Here is an 18,259-nt window from a genome sequence, read left to right as displayed (position 1 = left end):
AGTGATGACATGCCTAAGGGTGCTAACCGGAGAAATACAATTGCTATTCCTACTTTGTTTTATTTTCCTAATAGGTGTAATCCAATCTTTGAGTCTCCTGTTGTTCTGAAATCTCAAAGTAATCTGACTTGTATTGAAACTCCATGTGATTTTAAATGCAGAAAAGGTTAGAAATGTTTACATCATAACATTCATAGTTTATTACCTAAAATGGATCATCTCAAGATCTGGGCCTCTCAGGCAGACCCTGATATTTTTATTTGATCTGAAACCTGGTTAACTGATAAAACCCTGGACTCTGAGGTTGCTATGGATGGTTACAATGTGTTTAGGGCTGATAGGAAAGGCAAAGGTGGTGGTGTTGCTATTTACACAAATACTCTTCTTTCTGTGTCCCTGTTAAAGGCTACCTCCAGTCCTAAACAATTTGAATTGTTGGCTTTAAGTCTTCAGTTGGGTTCAAACTCAAAAATAACAGTTATAGGAATCTATCGTCCACCCTCCACCAAGAAGTGTGCACTAAATTGATTTATTTGCAATTTTTACTACCCCAGAGGTATTGATTGCTGGAGATTTTAATCTTGCATGGGGAACGCAGGATGCTGACTGTTTAAAGGATTTTTGTACTTATCTACATTTGACCCAGCTGATTACAAAACCTACTCATCCAAACTTAAAGAACCCTACGAAGTCAACTTTGATTGACCTCATATTTACAAATACAGCAGAGAAATATGCTTGGAGTGGGGTATTTGCTTTGGATATTAGTGACCACTGTCCCATTGTGTCAAGGATATACGGATATCTAGATCCAAACCTTGTTTTATCAACAAGAGGAATTTTAAACATTTCAAGTAACAGGCCTTTTTTGTGACCTTTATTTTGGTGACATTGATTGTATTGCATCTATACCTGACCCAGAGTTGGCTCTGAACCACTAATCAAATGTTTTCAATTGTAGATAAACATGCTCCCCTTAAAAAACTGAGAAATGAAAATTCACACAATTCCTGACATTTAATCATAGTAAAGATTCTCTGTTTAGGTCAGTTAGGATCACCACTTTATTTTAAGAATGTGAAATGTCAGAATAATAGTAGAGAGAATTATTTATTTAAGCTTTTATTTATTTCATCACATTCCCAGTGGGTCAGAAGTTTACATACACTCAATTAGTATTTGGTAGCATTGCCTTTAAATAGTTAAACTTGGGTCAAACGTTTCAGGTAGCCTTCCACAAGCTTCCCACAATAAGTTGGGTGAATTTTGGCCCATTCCTCCTGACAGAGCTGGTGTAACTGCGTCAGGTTTGTAAGCCTCCTTGCTCGCACACACTTTTTCAGTTCTGCCCACAAAGTCTCTATAGTATTGAGGTCAGGGCTTTGTGATGGCCACTCCATACCTTGACTTTGTTGTCCTTAAGCCATTTTGCCACAACTTTGGAAGTATGCTTGGGGTCATTGTCCATTTGGAAGACCCATTTGCGACCAAGCTTTAACTTCCTGACAGATGTCTTGAAAGGTTGCTTCAATATATCAACATAATTTTCCTTCCTAATGAAGCAATCTATTTGGTGAAGTGCACCAGTCCCTCCTGCAGCAAAGCAGCATGATGCTGCCACCCCCGTGCTTCACGTTGGGATGGTGTTGTTCGGCTTGCAAGCCTTCCCCTTTTTCCTCCAAACATAACAATGGTCATTATGGCCAAACAGTTCTATTTTTGATTAATCAAACCAGAGGACATTTCTCCAAAAAGTATGATCTTTGTCCCCATGTGCAGTTGCAAACCATAGTCTGGCTGTTTTGGAGCAGTGGCTTCTTTACTGCTGAGCGGCCATTCCGGTTATGTCGACATAGGACTCGTTTTACTGTGGATATAGATACTTTTGTACCTGTTTCCTCCAGCATCTTCACAAGGTCCTTTGCTGTTGTTCTAGGATTGATTTGCACTTTTCGCACCAAAGTACGTTAGTCTCTAGGAGACAGAACACGTCTCCTTCCTGAGCGGTATGACGGCTGCGTGGTCCCATGGTGTTTATACTTGCGTACTATTGTTTGTACAGATGAACGTGGTACCTTCAGGCGTTTGGAAATTGCTCCCAAGGATGAACCTGACTTGTGGAGGTCTACAAATTTATTTTCTGAGGTCTTGGTTGATTTCTTTTGACTTTCCCATGATATCTAGCAAAGAGGCACTGAGTTTGAAGGTAGGCCTTGAAATGCATCCACAGGTACACCTCCAATTGACTCAAATGATGTCAATTAGCCTATCAGAAGCTTCTAAAGCCATGACATAATTTTCTGGAATTTTCCAAGCAGTTTAAAGGCACAGTCAGCTTAGTGTATGTAAACTTCTGACCCACTGGCATTGTGATACAGTGAATTATAAGTGAAATAATCTGTCTGTAAACAATTGTTGGAACAATTACTTGTGTCATTAACAAAGTAGATGTCCTAACAGACTTGCCAAAACTATAGTTTGTTAACAAGAAATGTGTGGTGTGCTTGAAAAACAAGTTTTAATGACTCCAACCTATGTGTATGTAAACTTCCGACTTCAACTGTAACCTCTTAAGGATCAGACCCTTTTTTTTCAATTTTCGCCTAAAACAACATACCCAAATCTAACTGCCTGTAGCTCAGGACCTGAAGCAAGGATATGCATATTCTTGATTCCATTTAAAAGGAAACACTTTGAAGTTTGTGAAAATGTGAAATTAATGTAGGAGAATATAACACAGTAGATCTGGTAAAAGATAATACAAACAAAAAAACATTTGTTTTCTATTATTTGTTTTGTTCCATCATCTTTGAAATGCAAGAGAAAGGCCACATTATAATATTGCAGTTTAGGCACAATTTAGGTTTTGGCCACTAGATGGCAGCAGTGTGTGTGCAAAGTTTCAGATTGATCCAGTGAAGCATTGCAATACTGGACTATTTTGTATCAAGTCTGCCCAAATGTGCCGAATTGGTCAATTGATACATAACTATAGAGAACATACAAAAATGATATGGTAATACAAAATGTAAGTTTACACACTCCCAGGAGATGGATCATTAGCTTATACACTAACTTTCACACATCTAGATGGCCGGGCGGGGTGGGTGTGGAGCCAGAGACAGCAGGGGTTCAAACTGTAGAACCCAGTTCTTACATTTGAATATTATATTGTGGTCTTCTCTTGCATTTCAAAGATGATGAAAAAAATTAATAAATAGAAAACGCATGTTTTTTTGTTTGTATTATCTTTTACCAGATCTAATGTGTTATATTCTCCTACATTAATATCATATTTTCACAAACTTCAAAGTCTTTCCTTTCAAATGGTATCAATAATATGCATATCCTTGCTTCAGGTCCTCAGCTACAGGCAGTTAGATTTGAGTTTGTCATTTTAGGCGAAAATTGAAAAAAAGGGTCCAATCCTTAAGAGGTTCATGATCTTGTCAATGCCTTGGATGCTAAAAAGAGCTGTGCTGCCTTGTTTATTGACCTGTCAAAGGCATTCAACACTTTTGATCATTCTGTTTTGCTGAAGAAGTTATCAAGAATAGGCCTGGGATATGCTCTTTATGGTTTCAGAATTATCTTGGCGACAGAACTCAGGCCATCTTGACAGATGGGGTTGAATCTGAATTTCTTGAGATTCAAAATGGTGTTCCTCAGGGTTTGATTTTGGGTCCATTATTGTTCACCTTGTATAATAATGACATAGGAAACACTGTTAATACTTTTAACATTCATCTCTATGCAGATGACACAGTTTTGTATTCCTGTGCCACCTCAGTGCAGCAGGCCATTCGTGAACTTCAGTATGACTTTGACTCAATTCAGAAATCTCTTACAGATCTTACGTTAGTGTTAAATATAAGTAAAACCAAGCTCATGCTGTTCTCTAGGTCACAAAATGTTGACCCTAAGGACCTACATATTTGCTCTACAAATGGAGCCCAAATTGAGCTTGTTTCTCAATATAAATACCTGGGTGTCTGGATTGATGACAAGTTGTCCTTCGTAACGCATATAGAAAATCTGACTAAGAAGCTAAGATCCAAGATTGTTTTTTATATCGAAATAATTCATGCCTCAGTATTGAAAATAGGAGAAAGATTGTTCAAACAATGCTTCTCCCTGTATTGGATTTTGGTGATATTGTTTACATGCATGCGGCAACCTCTGTTTTGAAACCCTTGGACACAGTCTACCATTCCGCAATACGTTTTATCACAGGGGACAATTTTAGGACTCATCATTGTAGTCTGTATAAAAATGTGGGATGGACTTCTCTGTCTGTAAGAAGAGAGCCGTGTTCTCTTTTATTTATTTACAAAGCAATCTTACAGAAACTCCCTTCATATGTAACTTCATTAATTAAGTTAAGAATCATAAGTTACCAAACCCGTTCTCAGGAATGGATAACACTAGAGATCCCTTTAGTCTCCACAGATTTGGGAAAATCTGTGTTTAGTTTTTTTTATCCTAATTTTTGGAACAATCTGCAGAGTTCACTGCAGTTAGAGGTGCTGGTGCCACTCAGGCAGTTGACATTATTGATTGAGGACGTCTATGTAGTTGAATGTGATTGTTTTTATTAAATATGTATATTTTGTAATTGTGTGCTGAATGATATTGTTTTATACACATATTTGTGTATGTTGTTTTATTATTCTGTTTTTATTGTAATGTACACAGTGCTCTCTTTTTAATCTCAATGTGACACCCTGTTTAAATAAAGGTTCAATAAATAAAATCAAGCTCTATAATTCATCATAATATATTTGAGTCCCCTATCTCTCAAACCAGTACTACCAGTACCAGTAGCCAGTACCCTGTGGCTTTTATTGGTTCCCTTTCACCATGGCTAGGTCACTTAATGCCAAAGTGGAATTATGTTTTGAGAGATCTTTACAAATTAATTAAAAATGAAAAGCTGAAATGTCTTGAGTCAATAATTCAACCCCTTTGTTATGGCAAGCCTAAATATGTTCAGGAGTAAAGATTTGCTTAACAAGTCACATAAGAAGTTGCATGGACTCACTCTGTGCGCAATAATAGTGTTTAACATGATTTTTGAAATGACTACCTCATCTCTGTACCCCACACACACATTATATGTAAGGTCCCTCAGTCAAGCAGTGAATTTCGAAAACACAGATTCAACCAAAGACCAGGGAGGTTTTCCAATGCCTCGTAAAGAAGTGCACCTATTGGTACATGGGTAAAATAAAATAAACAAAAGCAGACATTGAATATCCCTTTGAGCATGATGAAGTTATTCATTACACTGTGGATGTTGTATCAATACACCCAGTCACTACAAAGATACAGGTTTCCTTCCTAACTCAGTTGCCGGAAAGGAAGGAAGGGATTTCACCATGATGACCATGATGACTTTAAAACAGTTACAGAGTTTAATGCCTGCTATAGAAGAAAACTGAGGATGGATCAACAACATTGTAGTTACCGACAATACAAACCTACTCTGTATGTGTACCATTCAGAGGGTGAATGGGCAAGACATTTAAGTGCCTTTGATCAGGGTATGGTAGTAGGTGCCAACGCTGTCATCAAGGGAAAGGGTGGCTACTTTGAAGAATCTCAAATACACTTTTTTGGATACTACATGAATCCATATGTGTTATTTCATAGTTTTGATGTCTTCACTATTGTTCTACAATGTAGAAAATAGTAAAAATAAAGAAAAACCCTTGAATGAGTAGCTGTGTCCAAACTTTTGACTGATACTGTATTTAAAAAAACTTCTTTTCACTTTGTCATTATGAGGTATTGTGTGTAGATGGGTGAGAGAAAAAAGTATATATTTAGTCAATTTTGAATTTAGGCTGTAACAACAAAATGTGGAAAAAGTCAAGGGGTGTGAATACTTTCTAAAGGCGCTGTAAACAGACAGTCAGGTCCATAAATAATGGCACCCTTGATAAAGATGAGCTAAAAAGACTGTATAAAATAAATAATACATATACTGAGCTATATTGCATGCTATTTTTATTTTATTTATTATATTATTTTAATCCAATTGCTCAGAGAAAAACATTTCGTTTAACAAGTAATTAAAAAAATCTACAGAAGATTGTGGTCAAAATGATTGCCAACCCTGTTTTCAGTACTCCAGCACCCTTTCAGTACTCCAGCACCCTACCCTTGTTAGGATAATGACACTGAGCCTTTTTCTAAAATGTTGTATGAGATTGGAGAACACATAGGAAGGGATCTTAGACCATTCCTCCATACAAAATCTTTCCAGATCCTTGATATCCTTCGTCTGCGCTTATGGACTGCCCTCTTAAATTCAAACCATAGGTTTTCAATTGGGTTCAAGTCCAAACAACGAGAGGTCTCAACCCCCCTAGGGAAAAACATACATTTGAGAAAACCAATAAAACCCATCACACAATTTCTGAACATTTTTATTTATTTAATTTTCTACCCCAATTTCAATCTTGTCTCACCACTGCAACTCCCCAACAGGCTTGGGAGAGTCAAATGTCAAGTCATGCATCCTCCAAAACACGACCCGCCAAAGTGCAATTCTTAACACCCGCCCGCTTAACCTGGAAGCCAGACGCACCAATGTGTTGGAGGAAACACCGTTCAACTGAAAACCGAAGTCAGCCTGCAGGCGCCCGACCCACCACAAAGAGGTGTTAGAGCGTGACAGCATTCCCTCCACGAAAAGCCCCCCTAGGCACAACTACGACAACATAACCAACAAAAACGGGTCACAACTCCTGCAGCTCTGTCGCACGCTGGGTATGTACATAGTCAATGGTAGGCTTCGGGGGGACTCGTACGGTAGGTACACATATAGCTAATCTCTTGGCAGTAGTACTGTAGACTACCTTATCACTGACCTCAACCCAGAGTCTCTCAGAGCGTTCACAGTCAGCCCACTGACACCCCTATCAGATCACAGCAAAATCACAGTCTACTTGAACAAAGCAATACCCAATCATGAGGCATCAAAGCCAAAGGAACTGAATAATATTAAGAAATTCTATAGATGGAAGGAAAGTAGTGTGGAAACCTACCAAAAAACATTTAGGCAACAACAAATTCAATCCCTTTTAGACAACTTCCTGGACAAAATGTTTCTTCTACTTGGCAGTAGAAAACCTAAACAGTATATTTTACCTCCCAGCTTCCCTATCAAATCTAAACATTTCAAACAGAAAACCAAAGAAAATTAACAACAATGGCAAATGGTTTGATGAAGAATGCAAAAACCTAAGAAAGAAATTGAGAAACCTATCCAACGAAAAACATACAGACCCAGAAAACCTGAGTCTACGCCTTCACTATGGTGAATCACTAAAACAATACAGAAATACACTATGGGAAAAAAAGGAACAGCACGTCAGAAATCAGCTCAATGTAATTGAAGAATCCATAGACTAACCACTTCTGGGAAAATTGGAAAACACTAAACAAACAACAATACAAAGAGCTATCTATCCAAAACGGAGATGTATGGGTAAACCACTTCTCCAATCTTTTTGGCCCTTTAACAAAGAACAAACATATACATGATCAAATACAAATCTTAGAATCAACTATTAAAGACTACCAGAACCCACTGGATTCTCCAATTACATTGAATGAACTACAGGACAAAATACAAACCCTCCAACCCAAAAAGGCCTGTGGTGTTGATGGTATCCTCAATTAAATGATAAAATATACAGACCACAAATTCCAATTGGCTATTTTTAAACTCTTTAACATCTTCCCCAATATTTGGAACCAAGGACTGATCACCCCAATCCACAAAAAAGTGGAGACTAATTTGACTCCAATAACTACCGTAGGATATGCGTCAACAGCAACCTTGGGAAAATCCTCTGCATTATCATTAACAGCAGACACTTACATTTCCTCAGTGAAAACAATGTACTGAGAAAATGTCAAATTGGCTTTTTACCAAATTACCGTACGACAGACCACGTATTCACCCTGCACAACCTAATTGACAAACAAACAAACCAAAACAAAGGCAAAGTCTTCTCATGCTTTGTGGATTTCCAAAAACCTTTTGACTCAATTTGGCATGAGGGTCTGTTATACAAATTAATGGAAAGTGGTGTTGGGGAAAAACATACGACATTATAAAATCCATGTACAAAAACAACAAGTGTGCGGTAAAAATGGGCAAAAAACACACACATTTCTTTACACAGGGCTGTGGGGTGAGACAGGGATTCAGCCTAAGCCCCACCCTCTTCAACATATTTATCAACGAATTGGCGAGGGCACTAGAACAGTCAGCAGCACCCGGCCTCACCCTACTAGAATCTGAAGTCAAATGTCTACTGTTTGCTGATGATCTGAGGCTTCTGTCCCCAAATAAGGAGAGCCTACAATAGCACCTAGATCTTCTGCACAGATTCTGTCAGACCTGGGCCCCGACAGTAAATCTCAGTAAGACAAAAATAATGGTGTTCCAAAAATGGTCCAGTTGCCAGGACCACAAATACAAATTCCATCTAGACACCATTGCCCTAGAGCACACGAAAAACGATACATACCTCGGCCTAAACATCAGCGCCACAGGTAACTTCCACAAAGCTGTGAACGATCTGAGAGATAAGGCAAGAAGGGCCTTCTATGCCATCAATTTCTTTTGGGACATACCAATTAGGATCTGGCTAAAAATACTTGAATCAGTTATAGAACCCATTGCCCTTTATGGTTGTGAGGTCTGGGGTCCGCTCACCAACAAATAATTCACAAAATGGGACAATCACCAAATTGAGACTCTGCATGCAGAATTCTGCGAAACATATCCTCCGTGTACAACGTAAAACACCAAATAATGCATGCAGAGCAGAATTAGGCCGATACCCACTAATTATCAAAATTCAGAAAAGTGCCGTTAAATTCTACAACCACCTTAAAGGAAGCTATTCTTAAACCTTCCATAACAAAGCCATCACCTACAGAGAGATGAACCCGGAGAAGAGTCCCCTTAGCAAGCTAGTCCTGGGGCTCTGTTCACAAACACAAACAGACCCCACAGAGCCTCAGGATGACAACACAATTAGACCCAACCAAATCATGAGAAAACAAAAAGAGAATTACTTGACACATTGGAAAGAATTTACAAAAGAACAGAGCTAACTAGAATGCTATTTGGCCCTAAACAGAGAGTACACAGTGGCAGAATACCTGACCACTGTGACTGACCCAAACTTAAGGAAAGCTTTGTACAGCTATGTACAGACTCAGTGAGCATAGCCTTGCTATTGAGAAAGGCCGCCGTAGGCAGACCTGGCTCTCTAGAGAAGACAGGCTATGTGCACACTGCCCACAAAATGAGGTGGAAACTGAGCTGCACTTCCTAACCTCCTGCCAAATGTATGACCATATTAGTTTTGTGACCTGTTGCCACAAGAAAAGGGCAACCAGTGAAGAACAAAAACCATTGTAAATACAACCCATATTTATGTTTATTTATCTTCCATTTGTACCTTAACTATTTGCACATAAATGACATTTGAAATGTCTTTATTCTTTTGGAACTTAAGTGAGTGTAATGTTTACTGTTAATTTGTATTGTTTATTTCACTTTTGTTTACTATCTACTTCACTTGCTTTGGCAATGTTAACATATGTTTCCCATGCCAATAAAGCCCTTAAATTGAAATTGAATTGAATTGAGAGAGAGAGCGAGAGAGAGAGCGAGAGAGAGAGCGAGAGAGAGAGAGAGAGAGAGAGAGAGAGAGAGAGAGAGAGAGAGAGAGAGAGAGAGAGAGAGAGAGAGAGAGAGAGAGAGAGAAAGAAAGAAAGAGAGAGAGAGAAAGAGAGCATGTAGAGGTCAGGTCTGGAGCTGTGGCCTGAGGGTTATGGTCTGGACAGCAGTCTGCTCTGGCCTATAGACAGACCTACTTTATATAGGCACTAAACACTGTATTTTTTGTGAACAATTGTTTTTTTATGGATCACATCAAAGGCAATACAATCAATACAAAACAACGTTTTTATTTTCTCCATGTTTAACACACATCCCCAACCTCGGTCAACACACAATATAGAAGACAATAACATACTATACAAATAAAATACAAGTAAACAGTCTGCGAGGAACAATAACAAGCTTGTATGGAAAAACTTACAAAAAGGATCAATTCAAGGTAAGACACCATTAGAACATTCAGATAGCAAGCAGATATGATGTAAACAGAGATAATGACTTTCCAAATACGCTGTAATAGTAATGTATTTGACACACTCTTGAAATAGTTAATGAAATCAGTAACAGTACATTTGATGAATCAGTGTAGGCCTTGACACAGTCTCTCTCAATCTCCCTCTCCTCTTAATACCATATTGGCCCACTTCTTCTACTTTGTTTCCAGGTGCTTTGCTGCTATGCTAAACATGGGAAATTAGTGGAATTATGTGGGAATGCAGAGGTAGTGAATTGCAAATTACAGCAGCCAAACAGATGGAAAGCAAAGAGGAACTAAAATGTGTTGTGACATTGTTTCCTTTCAGCAAGTGAAGCAGAAACTGAAACAGAAAACTAAATGAAGTTGATTAATTGAAAAGTCTTAAAAGTAAAATATTGGGAGACCCCCTTGACTGAATGTAGAAATAAATCACACTGCATATTGTCTGAAATAGATGAATGGACTTGGGATAGATGCCAACCCCTTTGACCAGTGACCTTTGACCGGTGACCTTTGAGCATTGACCAGTGACCACAGGACAGCTTAAAGTGCATTATATTGAAAGAGAGGGGAATAACGTCATACACCACCATCCACTACTCATCCAATGTCATCCAGCGGTTTTCTCAAAGAGAACGAAATGAAAGAGAAATCTTGCACTGGGGGGACAATGGTTTCACCTGTCTGGAGTTAGTGTTAGGCTGGTGACCTGGGTCAAGTTTATGAGGAGAGATGTTTTTTAACAGTTTCAGGTCTAACCATAACCCTAACCCCTTCCCTTCCCCTCCCCTTACCCTAACCCTTGGGGGGACCCATGTGGTCACATACCATAATATGTTTGAAACCTCAATGAGGTTGTACAGTGTCACCATCTGACCCATTGCAACAAGTTTGGGATAGATGGAACATTTAGTCGGCAAAATAGGACAAAAATATCATTTTTGTCATCAGAGATGGACTACCATTTACCGGCTGTGATAATAAAAAAATCTTATCCAGGAGGTAAAAAAATATGGTAACACTTTACTGTAGGTGTCCTTATTCATGCATTCATAAAGCCTTTATAACAGCTATATAACACATTACAACATTTGTCATAAACATTTTTCTACCCCCCCTTTACTCCAACACCCCCCAAAAAAAAAAAATACATTGTAAAGTGGTTATCCCACTGGCTATAAGGTGAATGCACCTATTTGTAAGTCGCTCTGGATAAGAGCGTCTGCTAAATGACGTAAATGTAAATGTAATAAGCATTTGTCATAAGCTAGATGACTGTTCATCCTGCTGTTCATATGCTCTAATGTCAACTGTTAATAACAACTACTATTACACAGTCTGTATGACAATTTATGTCATATGTCATACATACCAGATGTTTGAACAGGGTATTATGTCATTTACCAACCTCTATGTCACATTATTACAGTGAATGGAACTGTAATAACCATAACCGTTATAGAGTGTGCAGAGACACCTTAAGTAAAGTAACATTAATTTGGTGTTATAAAACAGTTATGAATGTGCTTAATACCACAGAGAGTTGAGAGTATCACAAAACTATTCAGGATCTCCAAGAAAAATGCAGAGTTGTACAAATTGAACCACGGCATATAGAAAAAAGATACATTATTAACAACTTGCCAAAAAGCACCTCTTTTTTTACTAAATGAATGCAAATATAATTTTATAACAAAATCACAACAGGATTTGTGAAAGCTGTGAAAAAAGGAGGATGTGCAGGCTACAGTGACAATGACAGCTATATTATGAAAAGACATTATTGTTAGTCAGGTAACTAGCCAGCTAGGTAGTTAATCGTTGGAATTACATTTGCAAAATTTCGTCAACCCACCGATGGCTAGCTAGCTACCTCACAGATAGAACAAGGAGCTAGACATTTCACCGGATGTATACATTAGAATTGGAATATGTTGAGGAGAGGAAGCCCAGTGGTGGGCAGTGGGAGAACATGGAGCGAGGTGGAACTGGGCCGACATTCTGCTGATTTTCTCATCAAAGAAAATCCAGATCTCAATACAGTTTCCTGTTCCAAAACTAGAATCTGTTATGAACAGAGTGCACAAAGTTTTGTAGACGTGAGCCTTTGCCAAAGTTGTAAAAAATGGCATTGTTTACAAGGAGTGCAAGGTTGAATTGAGTTATTGCACACGCATACTTCACAGACAAGGTGTTCCCTAACGGAAATATGGAAATACATGCCAGAATGTGCCAAAAGGATCTCGTTAGCTTTTGTTTGGCTCTGCCCACCTCCTTGCTTGTTCTGCCCAGGCCCGAATGTCCGGTCTGGAGTGTGAAATTACAAGCTCATCTGGTTGGCTACTGCGTAGCAACCTAGCGGTGCCAAAAGCCCTGGTCTGCCCTAGAAAGCCTATGTAAATTACGATCACCAGAACAACCAAACAAAACAAATCTAAATGGACGTTTTGGGCTCTAAAATTAGTTTGGGCTCTAAAGTTCGATCCCCACGGTTAATTATTTGAAAGTTAGGTACAAATCGAGATATTTAATTAAATAGTGATCCATCCACTTCCGATCGTAGCTGTACTCCCTCTAGTCAGAACTTCAGCCCATGGCAAACCAACAGCAAAGAACATGGAAGATAATGTTAGTTTTAAAAAATGGTATTAAGATGAAAAAGCAAATGCGTTTAAAGTGTATGTGAAAGAGAATGTTTTCTGCAACTTAGCTAGCACTAGCTCTACCTAGCTAGCTAGCTATGCACCGATGGTGGCAAGATGGGGCTGCTCGTGCTCATCTTGTGGCCCTACGGGTGAATGGCTAGCTATACTGTCAAATTACTGTCAAACAAAACACTTTGTTTGGACTGTGTAGAGCAGGGCTCTCCAACCCTGTTCCCAGAGAGCTACATGATGCAATTACTTAGTGAGCTAGCTACTTGACTAAGGGAGTGAACGTTATTTATAGTAAGGGTTACATGGAGAAAATCGAACTTCTCTGAAATGAAAATGGATGGCCCTCCCTTCAGCAAAATATATTTGACCTAAACCCTCCCTGAACGCTTGAAAAAAAAACAAGTGACCCTCTCCTATACCCAAAATAATAATTAAAACAAAGTGGATAGCAGAGAACATGTATACCATTTACCCTCACTTCTTGGACAGACCAGAGCCTTCGATATGGAGTTTTAGAAACTGTTCTTCAGTCCTGTCAGCATTACATGGCAACTCTTGATTTTGATTGCGCACAGGGCTGCGGGCCAGAAGGTTGTGGGTTCACAGACCACTGTGGACAAGAGTAGGGGTGAAAGATCTCCTTTTATAGTAAAAGCATTGCATGAATCTATCATCGTATTTGCAGGTCCAAGAAAAAAAAGTGCCTTTTATAAAAAATGTCATGGAAATCTTACAAAAAAGATTGCAGTTTTAAAACTGCAGTAAAAGTGCATTAACTGCAGTCGACTGTGGTATTTACACTGCAAAATTACTGCAGTAAAAAAAAAAGTGTTATTTTGGACGCAGTATTTGCAGCATACAGTAGATATACTGCACTCTAACTGCAGTTATACTGCAGTTATACTGCACCCTGACTGCAATCTTTTTCGTAAGGGCAATTTTACATATTAGCTGAATAATTTTTTTATACCACACAAACTACCGGAATTACAGGCTAAGAATAGACAGAGAGATACGCCTATGTGTTCATCTTATCATATTTCTCCCATCCCAAATCAATGTGTCTTGTTTGTGAAATTGTCCCTGTTTGCAAATAATAAAATCTGAGTAGAAATTAGGAATCGGAGCATGGTACTTTCAAAAGTTAGGCCTACCTTTCCACTCCAGACAGAGTAGGCCTACCGACGCAGAAACATTTAAGCTTTAACTGTTGGCTACTCTTCTTATGTGGCTTAACCCAATGAGAGAAGGTCACAAGTGTTTCGCTAAAAGCTGTCTGGGTTTAAACATCTTCTATTATACAGAAAGTGAATAGCTTAATCAATTGATAGTGACAGAATTAGATTACTGCCCAATTAAAGTCAGCCTATGACTGTCAAAGAAACGAAAACAATGATATCCCATATGCATCGGAGTCACATCTTTTACAGCTGTTTTTTTACTTCTTGTTTTCTAGCATAAAGCATCACGGACCAAAGCGCTGTTGTAGATCACTTTATATAATCGGATCCGTTTTATTTTATTTATGTAATTTTCTTTCATAAATGTTAGGCCTATGGACTACCCTCTCATACCCCCTCATTTCGAGTGTTTGTTTTAACTTAATAGCCCTTCACTGACACGGAGGTAGGCTATTTAAAGAGTGCATGGTGGGTGGAGGAATTGGCAGAGAAATCTATGGATATAGCAGCCTATAGCCTAATTTCGTCTGTTAAACAGGTAGGCCTACGTCTTATTTCTTAACTAGGAAGATATAGGCTCCAAATCAAAACCCTCTTGTTAGTAAAGTATAATTAAAATGAAGACAGTTTAAATTAATTATGCCTAGGCTTCTCTAATTTGACTACTTTCAGCACCATGAGCTGTCCATTTCCGATTGAGCTGTCCATTTTTGATTGATTCAAGTTTCAGCACCAATGTAAGTTACTCGAATCTGGCTTATTGTGAGGTCAATAACTCTGATAAATACATCACAGGAAATAAATATATTGTTTTTAATCAATTCAATTATAGTAGTAGCAAGCTATCAAAGTTGACCTCCGGTCCTCCTACTCATCTTCCTGCTCTCCTTCTCAAACTGAACAGAACACAGGCTATAGGCTAGTCCTCACACTTTTTAGACTATGCCTAATGAAAAATTATTTTCGGAAGAAGCCTTTGACTCTCCTGAACTGCCACCATAGGCCTACACAGCACAGCCATTGGTTAGGCAGCACACAAAAACGTTTTTGATCAGCAAGAGCAGAGCAGGCCAGGGCTCAGAGTTGGAATATCCATTGCAGTGTTTATTGCAGCCTAGTTGTATTCACATCATCCCAGCAGGAATCTTAGAAATATAACTTTGCTCTTTGCTTCGCCGAGCATGCACTTCGTAGCCTGTAGCCTATAGGCTATGGATCACACTAAATAGCCTATAGGCTATGGATCACACTAAATAGCCTATAGACTATGGATCACACTAAATAGCCTATAGGCTATGGATCACACTAAATAGCCTATAGGCTATGGATCACATAGTCCGCCCTAAAGGACTAGGCCTAATCAACAACAAAAATTCGGAAGAAACATTTTACTCTCCTGAACTAACACCATAGCCCTACACAGCACAGCCATTGGTTAAGCAGTACAAAAAAACGTTTTTGATCAGCAAGGGCAGAGCAGGCATGGGCTCAGGATTGGAATAACCATTGCAGTGTGTAATGCAGCCTTGTTTTATTTACGCCATCCCAGCAGCTATCTTAGAAATATAACTTTGCTTTGTGCTTCTCCGAGCATGCACTTCGTATATAGCCTATGGGCTATGGATCATTTGATTGAGACCACACTAAATAGCTTATAGGCACAATTGATATTGCGCGACTAGCGGAGAATCAGAGATGAGGGGCGGCATCAGGCAAATGTCGATATATATCCTAATAAGCAACTAATTCTAAAACACTGAGAAATATTGAAATTTCAACAATTACTAATTACATAACCCTCCCCTGGACTATCTTTAAAAAATACTAAGCCCTCCCCTTGACTTAAATTGAAAAAGCATGACCTTCCTCCATTTCCCTCTGGATAACTATTCTGTAAATATCAATCTGTCCCTAACTACCCATTTATGTAATTGTTACTGTAGCCTGCACAACTTCCTTTTTTCACAGCTGTCACAAATCCTGTTGTGCGTCAGAGCAGTTTATTGTTTTGGTTGTTGTCCCAGAAACATAATTCCTAAATACCTGTGCTTGTCCATGTTTCTTGGATATCCTGAATGGTTTTGTGATGCTCTCAACTCATCTTGTGATATTAAAGGTCGACTTTGGGAACGAAAAACTGTCAAACTCCGCCTCTTTCTCAATTTAAAAATAGAAATGGGGTCTGCCTTTGGTGGTTCATCGATGACAACGATAAGTTACTCCCACTCGCCAGAAAAAGTAACCGTATTATTTGACACTGCAGTTTTTCTATCCTAGCTAATGAGTTCGTTAGCTCAGCTAGCCACTGTAGGTAGCCAGTTAGCTTACCTAAGCTAGCCTAACACTAGTAGTACTATGAAGATTAATTGTTTTGCATGCGCTCTGTAATAGCAGTTATTATTAACAGTTGACATTAGAGCATATGACAACAGGATGAACAGTCATCTATAACACCCATTATAATTCGTTTTATAACATTTTATGCCATTACTCACAACTATTTAAAACTACTTATGACAGCTTCTAACAAATGTTATAATGTCTTATAAAGCTGTTATAAAAACATTTTGCATGCATGAATTGTGTTACCATAAATGAATGCATTACCAAAAATGCTATCCGGACACAACCTCTGAAGGTTCAAGAATGATATCTGGGACCCCTCCTTAAGGTCCAAGAATGCTATCTGGGACATCCCATAATAGTATCCAGGAATCCTATCTAGGGGATTCAAGGATCTTACCTGGGGTAGTTCCTTGGCTAAAATTGGCCGTGATCAAACGAGGAGCTCCACACCCAAGCCTTTTATCATCCATGGTACCATTCAAAGATATTGTACTTTAGATGATATCATTCTTGGATGGAACGACCCCAGGTAAGATCCTTAAATCCCCTAGATAGGATTCAGCATTTTGACATGACCCGCCGTGCAGCCTTTGTGACTTATAGGAAGATTCTAACCCACTTAACCCCAACATTTCTAAAAGTTTTCCCATTCACTGCAAATATATAGTTAATATGTTGCTTTGACAAAGTCATTTATAAAGATTATTATTTATTTCATGTGATTATTTATTAATTTACATCTGTCTCTCATTTTAAGGTCAACCCTGTTACGTGAACTGAACTCTCATTTTAATATGGTAAAACTATTCCTTTTTAAATCTTAATTTAAGTAACATTGAACATCTAATAGTCAACTCATAGTGTTAAAGTAGGTGAGCTGGTTCCAGGGGCTTCATGCACCCCAAAAATCTGAGGGGGCAGAAAGTGCGTGAGGATGGCTGGGGGGTGGTCCAAAGGGGGGCTATGCCCCCTGTCCGCAAGTTAGATAATTTTGTATTTTTCAAACACCTGAAACAGCTTTTTCCTGCAATCTAGAGCCATAATCATTATGTTTAATTCTAAGTCGAAGATATGTATATTTTTCTGCATATCTAAGCATACCTCTTGAGCTGTCTGTATCCTCCTTACTGGTGATTCTTTTTTAAAGAAACTGCACAAATCTGGGTAAATTATTTAAAGGAATGTGAGTATTATTCAGTACATTTAGTTATTGCTTGCTGTTCTAAAGTCTACCAACCTTGCCAGCAGGCATGCCAGCTAAGATAGTTAGACAAGCTAGCTACTCTAACTTGATTGATAGCCTGAAATGGCTTCTGGGTAGCTAGATATGAGGTTGGGAGATTGGGAACCTAACTGGGCTAGCTAAAGCCAATTTCATAAAATTGCTAGGTGGCTGGTAGTTTTAAAGAGAAACAAACTGACAAAAAAAAGTTTAATTCTGTGCCCCATATGGTCATGAAGCCTCTGGCTGGTTCTACTCTTTTGGGCCGTTTTCTGGTGTTTTGTGGTGGAAAACTGAGCGGTTATAACAATTAAATTATTTTGCATTCAATATCCCTCCCTGTTGCACACAACAAGCTTCCATTCCCCCTGTCACAAGGGGATTTATGGCTGATTTAATATGAAATTGTCAACCCTGTTATGGTCAACCCTGTTACTTTATTTGGCACTTAATAGGCAGTTACTATAGTATTTTTTTAAACATGTGCTCTTTATAACAGAATGTCAAAATTACGTGAAATCCAACATTTTCAAAAGGCACCAAATTGATGGAATGACCTATCTCCTAATACAGTGGGGGAAAAAAGTATTTAGTCAGCCACCAATTGTGCAAGTTCTCCCACACGTCAACTATGACAGACAAATTGATAAAAAGAAATCCAGA

The sequence above is a fragment of the Coregonus clupeaformis genome, chromosome 12 (assembly GCF_020615455.1).
Source record: "Coregonus clupeaformis isolate EN_2021a chromosome 12, ASM2061545v1, whole genome shotgun sequence".
NCBI classification, from domain to species: Eukaryota; Metazoa; Chordata; class Actinopteri; order Salmoniformes; family Salmonidae; genus Coregonus; species Coregonus clupeaformis.
This window is presented reverse-complemented; position numbering follows the sequence as displayed.